Source organism: the organism of the source record quoted next, unplaced genomic scaffold (genome assembly GCF_019419815.1).
Source record: "Pyrus x bretschneideri cultivar Hongxiangsu unplaced genomic scaffold, Pyrus_bretschneideri_v1 Contig27, whole genome shotgun sequence".
NCBI classification, from domain to species: Eukaryota; Viridiplantae; Streptophyta; class Magnoliopsida; order Rosales; family Rosaceae; genus Pyrus; species Pyrus x bretschneideri.
In genome coordinates this window covers 3,057-17,318 of record NW_025999579.1, presented here as the reverse complement: position 1 = coordinate 17,318, position 14,262 = coordinate 3,057, and the positions used below count along the sequence as shown (strand labels likewise).

General features: G+C 37.6%; 1 pseudogene; it reads left to right on the top strand.

The window, feature by feature from the left end:
• Positions 1-10,182: 10,182 nt before the first annotated feature.
• LOC125478952 lies at positions 10,183-14,058 on the top strand (annotated as a pseudogene).
• Positions 14,059-14,262: the final 204 nt, after the last annotated feature.

Genomic DNA, 14,262 nt, shown 5'->3' with positions numbered 1-14,262 from the left:
GGACCAGTCACATTTCAGGCCATTTTCTGGCCATCTCCGGCAGCCATTGGGCTTTCAAATAGGTATAATCTTGTTCAACACTTTCCTATCTTCATTTTGATATATTATGGGTCAAATTTGGTTAAGAAAAAAAATGAAGTTACGAGGCCTTGAAATTTGTCCAAACTTTTGGCCAAAAATTCCAGTTTCCAGTGAGCTCCGGTGGCTTGACTTGGCTCGGCTCAGATGAGTCAGTCGTTGACTTCTCGGTCAGCGTTGACCGTTGACCTGTCAACGTTAACTTTTGGTTGACTTTTTTTGGGTTTTGGCCAGAACCCCTTCTAGACTAATTTTGACATCCTGATTTCCAAATCCGTGCTCCATTTTCCCAAATTCAATTGTTTTTGTAGAGTTTTACTAATTGGTCCTTTTATATATTTAGGTGCGTTTGTTAATGGTAACTGTGTCCTCTTTAGTTCGAATGGTTATTCGGCGACGGAGTATCTATGAGTGAACCACTTTTAAAATGCATGTTTTTATTACTAGAAATACATACATGAAAAACATGATTTTATGACTACGTTTTATGAAACGTTTATTGAGTTATTGGATTTACGCTTTATGAAATATCATGCTTTATCGAATTTATGTCCTTTGAAATATTTATGAATATATATATATATATATATATATATATATATTTATGAACATGGTTTATGATGATGATTTGAGCTAGAACGCTCCTATAGATTTATGATATGATGTTTGAGCTATTGAGCTCCGATGATATATTAAAGATTATGTTTATGATTTTCTGTGCTTACTTAGTGGATATTCATACAATGTGCCTTTGGGCGGGCAATGTAGTGCCTTCGAGGAGGGTGATGTATGTGGCTTCAGGTGGGCGATGGATGTGCCTTCTGGCGATTATGATACCACTACTAAGCACACTATATATAATATGTGTATGTGTTTTACGAAGGTTTTATGGCATGCTAGAGTTTTCAAAAAACCTACTACTTATTATGCTATATAGGAGTTTTCTAAAATTTAGAGGTTAGTATGTTCAAAGAGTAATGGCTTTAGTATTACTTATATATAAACTTGATCCACTCATGTTTTGTTTTGCGCCCCCTTTAAGACCTAGGAACGAGGCATACGATTCGAGCCACGAGGCTTTCCCATATCAGTGAGATTATGTCGTTCTCTCTGCATAAGACATCTCTTGTAATCACACTTTCTAATATCCCTTCCTCTTGTATTTTGAATTAGTAATATGCTCTGAACATGTTCATGCATTATCACTTTTTAAATGTTGGCAGTTGAATATTCTCATTTGGTTAGTGACTTTTACCATATTACTATTATTTAGTTAAGGTTTGTATTTTGATATTACATTGCGTTGTTACGCACAAAAATTATATGCATGTTTTACATGTTCTCAACATATGCATTCATGAAATGACTTGCATCACCCTCAGGTGTTGGCTAGCATGTGGCCATCCCGTTGTCCTTCAAACACCGGGATTGGGGCGTGTCAGATTGGTATAAGAGCTTAGTTAATATAGAGCATACTTAGGATCTTCTTTTACTGTAGTAGTTCGGTTTTGATATCATTTGGATGTCACTGCTTCTGTATTTGGTTTCTTTCAGCGCAGTTGTGTAAACCTTATTTTGTTTGAATTGTCATATCTTATTTGAAGTACAAAATTCGTGTCAGGATTGTGCCTCAAAGGTGACGAAATGGAATGATTGACGACTTTCAATAACGGACCGATACTTTATAACTTGTATTCCCTAGGAATGACGGGCAAAGTCGGATTTACATTGAAGTGGCGTGAAATAGAAAAATCTCAGTGAGAGGAAGTTTGGTTAAGACCAATTGAAGATCTGAAACGAGGATGGTACTCTGCAACTTGCGTTCCCTAGGAATGGTAGGTAGAGTCGTATCTATATGGAGATTACTCAAAACATTTGAAGTTTGTATGGAGAAAGTGAGTAAACACCAGTTGTATGCGAAGTTTAGCAAGTGTTAGTTTGGTTGGATCGAATCAATGTCCTCGAGCTTGTTGTTTTTGCTGAGGGAATTTGTGTAGACCCTCAAAAGATTTCTCGATGATTGCATTTCCTAAGAAGTGGACGAATGCTCCAGTGACGTTCATGAACCTAACCGATCGGTTATTCCACCCATATTCCGACATATTCATGATTTTCTTATTGATAACCTTCTTGTCTACTCCAACAACAAGGTCAAGTTCACTAAATATCAACAGTCAGCTTTACCCAAATTCTTCAAACGTTGATTTTGTTTAGATTATATACTTTTGTTAGGAGACTCTATTGTAGTAAATGCTATTCTTATCAATTTCCAAAAAGGTTGCGATTGTTGAAAATTGAAAATCCTCGCAAGGTGTTGTGAAATACGAAATATCTTTGGTCTTATCAATTTCTATCGGCAGTTCTTAACGATTCTATGAGCATAGCCCTATTTCCTTTTTGACTACGAAACAAGTCAATTTTGTTTGATATGCTGAAGGTGAACGAAGTTTCTAACAACTAAAGTATTGTTTCACCTGATCGTTGTTCCTACACTCTTCGATGACATCGATAAATTTTGAATTCTACAGTGATGTTTTATTAAATGTTTAGCTGCACACTGATACATCATGACCAAGTAACGCGTGTGCCTGTTGACGGTTGGAACCGCATGAAGTGAACCATCCTATCTACGACCTTGAGCCAATGGTTACCATCTTACTAGAAAACCTAATGACACCCTTTCTTTGTAGAAATTTATGTGGGACGAAAGTTGGGAACATAACTTTTTGGAGCTTAGAACATCGTCTTACTCGTGCTCTGTCCTTGTTTTTCTTGAGGTTGGTGGTGAGTTTTAAGTCTCTTGTTTTGCATCCTTGTCATGTTTGAGGTTGTTTCCTGATGTAGCATGGGAAAGTCATCGCTTATGCTTCTGGACATCTCGAACCTCAGGGAGAGAATTATCCTATTCATGACATAGAGTTGGTAACAATTTCCCTTGTTGTAAAATATGGTGACGTTTTCTTTACAACAAGAAGTGTTGCATCATTTCTTACCAAAGAAGTTGTAATGTGTTTTCACCTAGAAGGTGTTGAGCTTGAGACAAAAGAGGTGGATGGAACTTATTGGTGATTTTGATTGCACTTCGAGTATCATCTTGGTCAGGCAAATGTTGTAGTTGATGCTCTTAGTCAGAAAACTTACCTCCCTTCGAGCTATCCATGTTCCATTATTGTTTTCTCTTCGAGGAATTGGCTTTACTTTGGCGCCAGATCCACGGTGAATATTGTTGGCCTACTTCTAAGTCAAAACTGTATCGGTAGATTTCGTGTAGGAAGCCTAATGAGTTTGACCAGTAATGGGAGAGTTTGAAGGAGCAAGTGTCGGATGACATGAGATGGGATTTAAAAGTCCGAGGAGTTGGAACTCTGTTGATAAGAAACAAGTTGTTTTTGCCTAAGGGTAATGAAGCTGTGAAAAAGGAAAATTCTTGATGAGGCTTATATTTCAACGTATGCTATGCATGCTGGCAGTACTAAATTGTACCAGTTTTTTTCGTCTACTTTATTACTGGTATTGTATGAATGGGATATCGCTGAATATGTGAGGAAATGTCTGATTTACTGGTAAATGGAAGCAGAGATATGAAAGCCATCGGGCTTATCTTAATTTCCTTTTATTCCTATTTGAAGGTGGGAAGAAATTTCCATGGTTGTCATTTTTAGGTTGTCAAGGACCCATTGGGTATGTGAATGGAAATGGGTGAACGTCACCATAGATTTCCATGTATAAACCACCTTGTACATGTGGAGACTATGATGACGTTTCAGTATTTGTTGATCAACTCACTCAGTATATTATCTACCAGTTCACGAAGACTATACTTTTGACTGCTTGGCATAATTCTTCATTTTAGACTTCGTTAGACTAACGTCTCGATTCACTTTGATTTCGACCGTAATCCCAGATTCACCTCCTGGTACTAGAAAACATTCTAGTCAACTTTGGGTTTGTGTTTACCCTACAACACTTCGTATCATTTTTAAAGCAGATAGACTGTTCAGGAAAGCCACTCAAGTTTGAAAGTTTTAGCTGAGATGATGAGTCATTCAATCACCCATTAACACCCTATCGAGTGAATCATACCACTAGTGATTGAATATCCTTCAGGTTATCGTTGTAACAAGTTATTGTGAATATTGGAATGGGAAAAAGTCTTAAGTTCTTGCCTATCATATTACTTTAGACTACTAATCGAGTCGAGTCCGTGCTCAACCATCTCGACTTGCCACCACAGAATCAAGTTAGGTACTCACACATGTTCTTGCATCAAAAGTTACGCATTCAATCCAGTTATCTTGTACTCTAGATTTGATGGACTTTATTTGATCTTAAATTCTTGAGTGTTCTTTCAGCTTTCTCGGTAGCCTTTTGCTAAATCTGAGAGAAATTTTCAATGAATCAGCTTGCTTGGGCTTTGTGAATCACATTGTTCGGTTATAGGGTGTGCCATCATTATTGTACCTCACTGGGATGCGCGTTTCACTTCCAAGTCTTGTGAAGCCTTCTTGAAGGCTATGGGTAATATGTTATTGTCAAGTACCACATTTCATTCTCAGACTATTGTCTGAACGAACTATCCAAACCTTGGAAGACATGTTATGTTCATCCGTTCTATGGTTTCAGCATGATTAGAAATTGCACTGACCTCGATTGGAGTTGTTTACGACGACAATTATTATTTTTGATTTGGGTATGGCACTACTTAAGACATGGTATGAGAGATTCTACAGATAACACTTGTTAGACAAAAGAGTATTACGAACTAGTATTCGAAGGATCGAAATTTCGATATGGGAAACTATATGCTTCAGATGATGTCGCCTTGGAGTTTGGACAACATGGTAATTTTGCACCCTCAGGATTTACTACTTGTTTATCGAGACAACAATGAGTTGTTGATATTGGGGGCTATAGACTTATAATATTGATGGCTTATTCGTTGAGTTTGCTAAGCAAGTGGTCAAGTAGGTCGTGTACGTGAAGTGAGACATGCCATGAGCTATGGAGATAAGCCAGTGGAAATCATCGACCGACAAGATAAAGCGCTAAGAAACAAAGTTATTTCGTTGGTAAATGTGTTGTGGAGGAACCACGCAGTTAACGAAGTGACGTGGGAAACAGAAGAACTGATGAGAAATCAATATCCATACCTGTTTACTTGAGGTAGTAAATTTTGGGGACAAAATTTTTCTTAAGGGGGGTAGATTGCTAGGACCCGTCCATAATTTTTCACGTTTCATCTTTAGTGGCCTTAATTTGTGAGCCACTAGGACCCACAATGAAATTTGGTCCCCTTGCTTTTCCCCTTTGTCTCGTGACACCTTCCTTCCCCTTTCTTTTATGTATTTCTCTCTCACTCTCAAACTCTCACTTTTCTCCCTCTCGGCCCTTTCTGGAACAACCTTCCCCGAGGGCTTTTCACACAAATAAACAACACAACAACGATAACAATAACCCCACCATTACCCATGTTAACTCAGAATCGAAAGGGACCCTCCAAATCATTCCTAACTCACTGCACAGTGTTCATCACTGTTCACCGAGTTTTCCAACGAGTTCTCACATTCTTGGGCGAAGGTAACCCTCGAAACTTGTCCAAAACTTGTAGATCTTGTCTTGGTGTGTGTTTGGAAGTAGTTTTGAGAAGTTTTTGAGATGTTTGGACATCGGAAACTCACGGGGAAAAAGAAGTATGATTTTTGTTTTTGAATCACTCGATTTTGTTGAGTGTTGAAGAAGTTATGAACGTTTAAAGTTTACCCAGTTTCTGGCAAGTTTCCCCAATTTTCCCAAGGACCAATCATCTTTCAGGACATTTTCTAGCCATCTTCAGTAACCATTGAGCTTCCAAATAGGTAAAATCTTGTTCTACACCTTTCTATTTTCATTTTGATATATTATGGGTCAAATTTGGTTAAGAAACAACGAATTTACGAAGCTTTGAAATTTGCCTAAACTTTCGGCCAAAAATTCCAGTTTTTGGTGAGCTTCAACAGCTTGACTTAGCTTGGCTTGGCTTGATTGAGTCAGCCGTTGACTTTTTTTGGGTTTTGGCCGAAACCCCTTCTAGACTAATTTCGACGTCCTGATTTCTAAATCCGCACTCCGTTTTCCTAAATTCAATCGTTTTAGTAGAGTTTTACTAATTGTTCCTTTTATATGCTTAGGTGCGTTTGTTAGTGGCAACCCTGTCCTCTATAGTCCAAATGGCTATTCGATGACGGTGTATCTATGAGTGGACCCCTTCCAAAATGCATGTTTTTATTACTAGAAATGCATACATGAAAATTATGATTTTATGACTACGTTTTATGAAATGTTTATTGAGTTATCGGATTTACGCTTTATGAAATATCATACTTTATCGAATTTACGTCCTTTGAAATATTTATGAATATATATACTTATGAACATGGTTTATGATGATAATTTGAGCTATAATGCTCCTATAGATTCATGATATGATGTTTGAGCTATTGAGCTCCGATGGTATATATTTTGGAAAGATATGTTAATGATTTTTTATGCTTACTTAGCGGATATTCACACAATGTGCCTTTGGGCGGGCGATGTAGTGGCTTCGGGCTGATGAAATATATGCCTTCGGGCGGGCGATGTAGTGCCTTCGGGCATATGATGTATGTGCCTTTGGGTAGGCAATAGATGTGCCTTCGGGCATGCAATAGATGTGCCTACGGGTGATTTTGATACCACTACTAAGCACATTATATATAATATATATGTTTTATGACGGTTTTATGGCATGTTAAGAGTTTTCGGAAAACCTAGTACTTATTATGCTATAAATGAATTTTCTAAAATTTGGGGGTTAGTACTTTGAAGAGTAATTGCTTTAGTATTACTTATATATAAACTTGATCTACTCATGTTTTGTTTTGCGCCCCCTTCAGGACCTAGGAACGAGACATACGATCTGAGCTACGATGCATTCCTATATCAGGGAAATTGTGTCATTCTCTCTGCATAGGACATCTCTTGTAATCGCATTTTCTAATATCCCTTCCGCTTGTATTTCAAATTAGTAGTATGCTCTAAACATGTTCATGCATTATTACGTTTTAAATGTTGGGAGTTGAATAATCTTATTTGGTTAGTGACTTGTACCTTATTACTATTATTTAGTTAAGGTTTGTATTTTGATATTACATTGCGTTGTTACGCGTGAAAATTATATGCATGTTTTACATGTTCTTGGCATATGCATTCATGAAATGGTTTGCGTCACCCTCGGATGTCGGCCAGCACGTGGCCATCCCATTGTCCTTCGGACACCAGGATCAGGCCGTGTCAGGATAAGATGCTAATAATGAATCTCAATAAAAACCTTGCCGGGGTTTTCAACCAGGTCGAAGGGAAAAAGAGTGTTCTGTACCATATTAAGTATTAATACTATTCTCAAGAAGAATATCAAAAATTACATTAGGTAGTTCTTCAAACCAAGAAATTTGACCACTCAAAGTTAAGCCCAATCGTGCCAATCTGTGTGTTGCCTTGTTCGTCTCTCGTCGACCAAACGTAACTTTCCATTGTGAAAACAAAGCCAACATATGTTTAGCATCATGAATAACATGAACTCACCATTCAAATTTGTTGTCTCGGCTTGTAATGCAGTAATCACTACTGCTGCATCACCTTGTATCTCAACAGCATGGGACGTCGCCATATGTGCAAAAAAGACAGCAGCTCTCGCTACTATATTCTTTGCCATCTGTGCAGAAAGAACCCCCGCAAATTTGAAGCCATGGCTGCCAAAAATATCCCCCGATCGTCTCGGATTATAACACCAATCCCTTCGATCCCATCCTGCTCATTTCACTCACCATCAAAGTTACATTTAAGCTAACCTACGTCAGGTTTTTTGATAAACTCATATCTATATATATTTTACATCAAATTCACTTGTCTTTTCTTAGTTAGTTCCTTATATTTTTGAGCTATTTACTTTGTTTTTGTGTTTTGTAGGATTTGTCAAGTAAAGAAAAGAAAAATAGCACAAGTGGGATTTTAAGTAACAAATTCGTCAAAACTGCCTGTGCAGGTCAGCTGACTTTGGAAGCAAGTTGCGGACAGCTCAGAATGAATTAGAGAATTAGCCTTATATGCTTAGAAAGCTACGGATATCTATTTTCTGGAGCATTTCGCGGATTGTTAATATCATTTTCCTAGAAGAAGTTATGGCCGTTTTAACACTAAAAGATTCCCAAGAGGCTGAGCAGTTTGTAACTGACAAGAAAGCATTGAAAGCAATAAATCCAATAAAACTAACAGCCAAAACTGATGCAGCCAAGAACAAGCCAGCTAACACCTATTCAAATATCAGAGGAAATGGAAAATTAAGTGAGAGTAATGGGCATAAAGGCTGCCCAAAGAGTTACAATTGTTTTAGCATTTCCTCTCACTTATTGTCATCACTAAATGGCTGTTAGTGGGATGAGTTATGGAGAAAAAACTGTGGCAGCAGAAAAGAAGAAAAGACCTACAGGTTGCAGCAGCAAAGGGGGAGAAAAAGTGTGAAAAAAAGATGGAAAAAAAAAGAAGGAAAGCAAGGAAAAAAGGCAAGGCTGCTGCGTTGGGGAATGAAGGAAAGGAAGGAGGAAATCTTGGCATTCTCTTCTCTCGGTTTTATCTTCTCAAACTCACGTCTTTCTTTTGGTTTAATTTGAGAATTATGTGTAACTAATTTTTAGTAGTTAGGGGCTGTTTTGAAGCCCCGAATATGATTGCAAGTTTGTTATGACATTTTGTTTGAATTACTTTTACGAATGGATGAAAATTGGTTCACTACTTGTCTCATTGATGAATTCTTTATGTGTTTTCTATGGATGCATGCTTAGTAAGCATATCTAGGATTCTAATGCTATGAATATGTGTGTGCCTGCCCTTGTCGAATGAGGACCTACATATGTTCTAGAGTAGTACTTGTTAATTGCGATTAACATGTGAATCAATTTCTAGGATAAGTAAGACAATGCTAGTACTTAAGATGCCTTGTGATGACTCAAACTCTTTTTGTTTTTAATGATTTCTATTTGTTAAATCTATGAACACACCATTCTAGATTGCATGTTAGGGACTAAGTTGAAAACGCCATTCTCTTAACATACCACATAAGAAAGAGTAATAGGTTGAATTCTAACATTGAGCCAACTTGAGCATCTTCATCCAAAAATGAAAGGAATTTGAATGAAACATAACATGTTTGCATGATTATTTGGTGGTGGATAGCAATTCCCCTAACTCGTTTTTCTTAATTTGTGAACTACTTAAAAATCTGTCTCTGTCTTGTTTTTGTTCGATTTAATTTAAATATCAAATCAACTCCAAAAACAAAAAATTGTGTGAGTATAGTTCTGTGTGTTTAGTATATGCATATAAAATTTCGTAGACTTTAGATAAGTGTAAGTCGGTCTAATAATTATTTTTCTGTGGCTGGTCAGTAGGGACAACAGCCCAGTTTTTGTGACATTCTAAGTAGTTAGATAAAACTATCTTCTGCGAGAAAGACCCTTATTTTCATATGCTACAATTGATAAATCTTATTGTTAACAAGGAAAATTAATAGGGCATTTGTGTGCTACTTTGTGGCGTGCTTTTAATCCTATCAAATTTTTGGCACCGTGTCGCCGGGGATTGTTATTTCTAATTACTTATTTTTTATTGTTTTCTTTTCTTGTCTAATTAGTGTTTTTGTTTTTATTTCAGGTACTCTTCGTAGTATATGCATACTCGAAGGTCCAAGAGCATTGATCTAGCTTTCTACGATCCTGAGGTTGAACGAACACTTCGAAAGCTTCGAGGAACAATCAAGCAAAAGCGTGCATCGGTGTCTTTACCACCATCTTCTCCACCACATTTGAGTTCGGAAGAGGAGGAAGAACCACAAGAAGGTATGGCTGATAACCGTACTCTGAGGGAGTTAACAACGCCAAATACGGATCAACAACCATTGTGCATCACATATCCAAATGCAGAAGGAGGATTTGAGCTTAAGTCTAGCATGATTCACTACTTGCCTAAGTTCCATGGCTTCTCAACAGAGGATGTCAACAAGCTCTCATGGAGTTTCATGTGGTATGCTCGGGAATGAGACCAGCCAATGTGGATGAAGAGCAAGTCAAGTTGAGGGCATTCCCATTTACATTAGAAGCTAAGGCAAAGGAGTGGCTTTACAATTTACCTCTAGGATCAATGAACACATGGAACCAGGTGAAGCAAGCATTCTTGAAGCAATATTTTTCGGCCACAAAAGCTGCAAGCATAAGGAAAGACATATATGTAATCCGACAACAACATGGAGAGCCCTTTGGAGATTACTATGAGTGATTTACACCTTTGGTTGCATCTTGTCCTAATCATCAAATTTCAAAGCATCTTTTAATACAGTATTTTTATGAAGGATTGTGTGGTACTGATCGTGTAATGCTTGATGCAGCAAGTGGAGAAGCATTCATGGACAAGACACCAATAAATGCTAAGGCATTATTAAAGAACATTGCTGGCAACACACGACAATTTGGAGGGAGAGATGAGCTACCTCTTAAGAAAGTTAACGAGGTAAGTGCTAACTTTAGTATTGAATTACAATTAGCTAACTTAACTAATCTTGTGCAACAAGTTATGGTGGCTCTAAAACAGGTGTGCGGTGTTTGTTCAATGATGGGACATGCCACGGATATGTGCCCTTCGTTAATGGATCAAGGTGGTCTTGAGCAAGCTAATGCGTTAGGAGGATTTCAGGGGCAACAAAGACAAAAGTATGATCCATACTCCAACAACTATAACGCAGGGTGGCGCGATCCACACTTAAAGTGGAACAATCAAGACAATGGACAACAATCTGTTTTCAACAACTATAACCGTCCACCTGGCTTCTTTCAAGCAAGACCGTAAGCACCATTTCAACCTCAACAACAACAAGCTCCAAGTAAGTCTCTTGAGGATTTAATTGCTTCTTTAGCTAACTCTACTCAATCTTATCAACAGAAAACAGACAAAGCAATTGAAAACCTTGAGTGCCAAATGAGTCAGTTAGCAAGTTTGATGGGGCAACAACATCAACCAGGAAGGTTGCCTAGCCAAGCCGTGGTGAATCCAAATGCGGAGCAGATAAATGTTGTGACTTTAAGGAGTGAAAAAGAAGTTTTTGAGCAGCCAAGGATGCAAAAGAGGACTAGAAAAGATACAAATGAGCAAGAGGAGCAACAAACCAAAAATCTTGAGTAAGATGAGGCTTCAACAAAAACTGAAAAGTCTCATAAAGATACAGAATTGAACAAAAAAGATTCTGATAAGGTAAGTAAAGAAGTTCAAAATTCATTTAACTAATGTGTCCCTATTCCTTTTCCTCGTAGGTTTATGAAGTCTAAGAAGGAGCAAACTGATAAGGAAATCTTAGATACTTTCCGAAAAGTCCAAGCGAACTTACCTCTTTTAGATGTTATAAAACAAGTGCCCAAGTATGCAAAGTTCCTTAAAGAGCTTTGTATGAACAAGATGAGATTCAATGATCAAGAAACTGTGGCATTAAGCGAGGAAGTATCAGCTGTTTTGCAGAGAAAGCTACCACCGAAGTTGAAGGATGCCAGTAGCTTTACCATTCCATGTGTAATTTGAGGGAAAGAGTTTGGGAAAACATTGTGTGATTTGGGGGCCTCCATCAATCTAATGCCATATTTAGTGTATGAATCACTAAACCTTGGAGACTTGAAGGAAACAAAGGTAGTAATCCAGTTGGCAGATCGTTCAAATAGATATCCCAAAGGCCTATTGGAGGATGTACTTGTGCAAGTGAATGAACTTATTTTTCCCGCTGATTTTTTTGTTCTTAAGATGGAACATGATCCTATGCCTACTGCACTTCCTCTTATATTGGGAAGACCATTCTTTAGAACGGCGCGTACGAAGATTGATGTCTATGATGATACTTTAACCATGGAAATTGATGGAGAAAACGTCAAGTTCAAAATCTTCAATGCTATGAGGTACCCTAGTGATTTTGAATCTTGTTTGTCTATTGATGCGTTTGACTATTTTGTGCAGGATTGTTTTAATGAAGGTGTGGGACAAGACAATTTAGAGAAGGCGTTAGTGCATAACATTACACATGGAAAACTTAATTATTCTGAGCACATTGAAGAAGAATTAATCCAGACAGTGGCAGCCCTTGAGTCTCTTTCACCAATTTGTGCTTTGAAGTATTTACTCACAAAAAAAAATGCAAAACCGCGACTCATTCGATGGATACTTCTGCTTCAAGAGTTTGACTTGGAGATCAAGGATAAGAAAGGGAGTGAGAATGTTGTAGTAGATCATCTTAGCAGACTTGTGCACTCAAACACAGAGGAAGATTTCATCCCTTTATGTGAGAGTTTTGCGGATGAGCAATTGTTTTTATTAAAGGTTACTGACCCTTGGTATGCAGATATTATCAATTACAAGGTCACCAAAAAGATTCCGGATGATTTTACATGTGCTCAGAAAGATAAGCTTGTCAAAATCGCCAAATACTACGAGTGGCATGATCCTTATTTGTGGAAATATTGCCCTGATCAATTGATTAGAAGGTGTGTCCCCGAATCTGAGTTTAAATCTATTCTAACTTTTTGTCATTCTTATGCATATGGCGGCCATTTTGGAGCAAAGAGGACGACCCTTAAGGTGTTAGAGAGTGGTTTTTATTGGCCTAGTTTGTTTAAGGATGTGTACGAGTTTTGTGCAACATGTGATCGTTGTCAACGAATAGGTAACTTGGGCCCAAGAAATCAAATGCCACAAACCCCTATTTTGATTGTTGAGATCTTTGATGTGTGGGGCATTGATTTCATGGAACCTTTTCCATCTTCAAATGGTTTTCTTTACATTTTATTGGTTGTGGATTATGTTTCTAAATGGGTGGAAGCGAAAGCCACCAAAACTAATGATTCAAAAGTTGTTTTAGATTTTATTAAGACTAACATCTTTGCAAGATTTGGGACACCTAGAGCAATCATTACCGATGGAGGGAGTCACTTTTGCAATAGAACATTTGAAGCGTTGCTTAGGAAGTACAATGTCACACATAAGGTGTCTACACCTTATCATCCGCAAACTAATGGTCAAGTAGAAGTATCAAACCGTGAGGTGAAGCAAATTTTGGAGAAAACTGTGAGTCCTAGTAGGAAGGATTGGAGCATGCGCTTGAACGATGCATTGTGGGTTTATAGGACTGCTTATAAGACTCCTATTGGAATGTTCCCATTTCGGTTAGTTTATGAGAAACCATGCTGTCTTCCAGTAGAATTAGAACACAAAGCTTATTGGGCGATCAAAGCCTACAACATGGATATGAGTGTTGCCGGACAACAGAAGAAGCTTCAATTGAATGAGTTAGATGAAATCCGGAATGATGCATACGAGTCTAGTCGAATATACAAGGAGAAATCAAAGGCATTTCATGACAAGATGATATCAAGGAAGAGCTTTGCCATTGGACAAAAAGTTCTTCTATTTAATTCTCGCCTTCGGTTATTTCCGAGTAAGCTTCGTTCTCGATGGGTTGGTCCGTTTGTTATAACTAATATTTTTCCTCATGGTGCAGTGGAAATCCAAAGTGCAAAGACCAGAAACGTGTTCAAAGTGAATGGACATAGACTTAAACCATATTACGAGTTTTTTGCGGAGCATGATATGGAGGTTCTACCCCTCCAAGAACCAGCTTCCCTTGAATGATTACTCTTAGTACCGTCCAACTGCGGACGTAAAAGCAAGCGCTTATTGGGAGGCAACCCAATATTTCTATTCATTATCTTTTTATGTCATTTTCAATTTTTCGTTTGTTTTTTTCTGAGTTTTCTTGCGTGCTAAGCTGAATTATTTTTTTTCTTTGTAGGAATCTTTGGTTATGTCCACCCTTGGAGTTGATTGCAGAATTGAAGTTTGGGGGTCATCACTTGATTTTACTGCAAATTGGGGAAGTTTTCAGTCCAAATGCTTTATTTTGTTTCTTATTATTTTATTTTATTTTTATTTTATGCATTATTGTGTTTTCTGACATTGGGGACAATGTCCAGTTTAAGTTTGGGGGTAAGGATTGAAAAAATGACCAAATTGAAAATTTTCATCCCTTTGACTAAGAATTGGTTTCATTTGTTTCCTTCTTGTTGTTTTTTTTTGTTTTCTTAATTA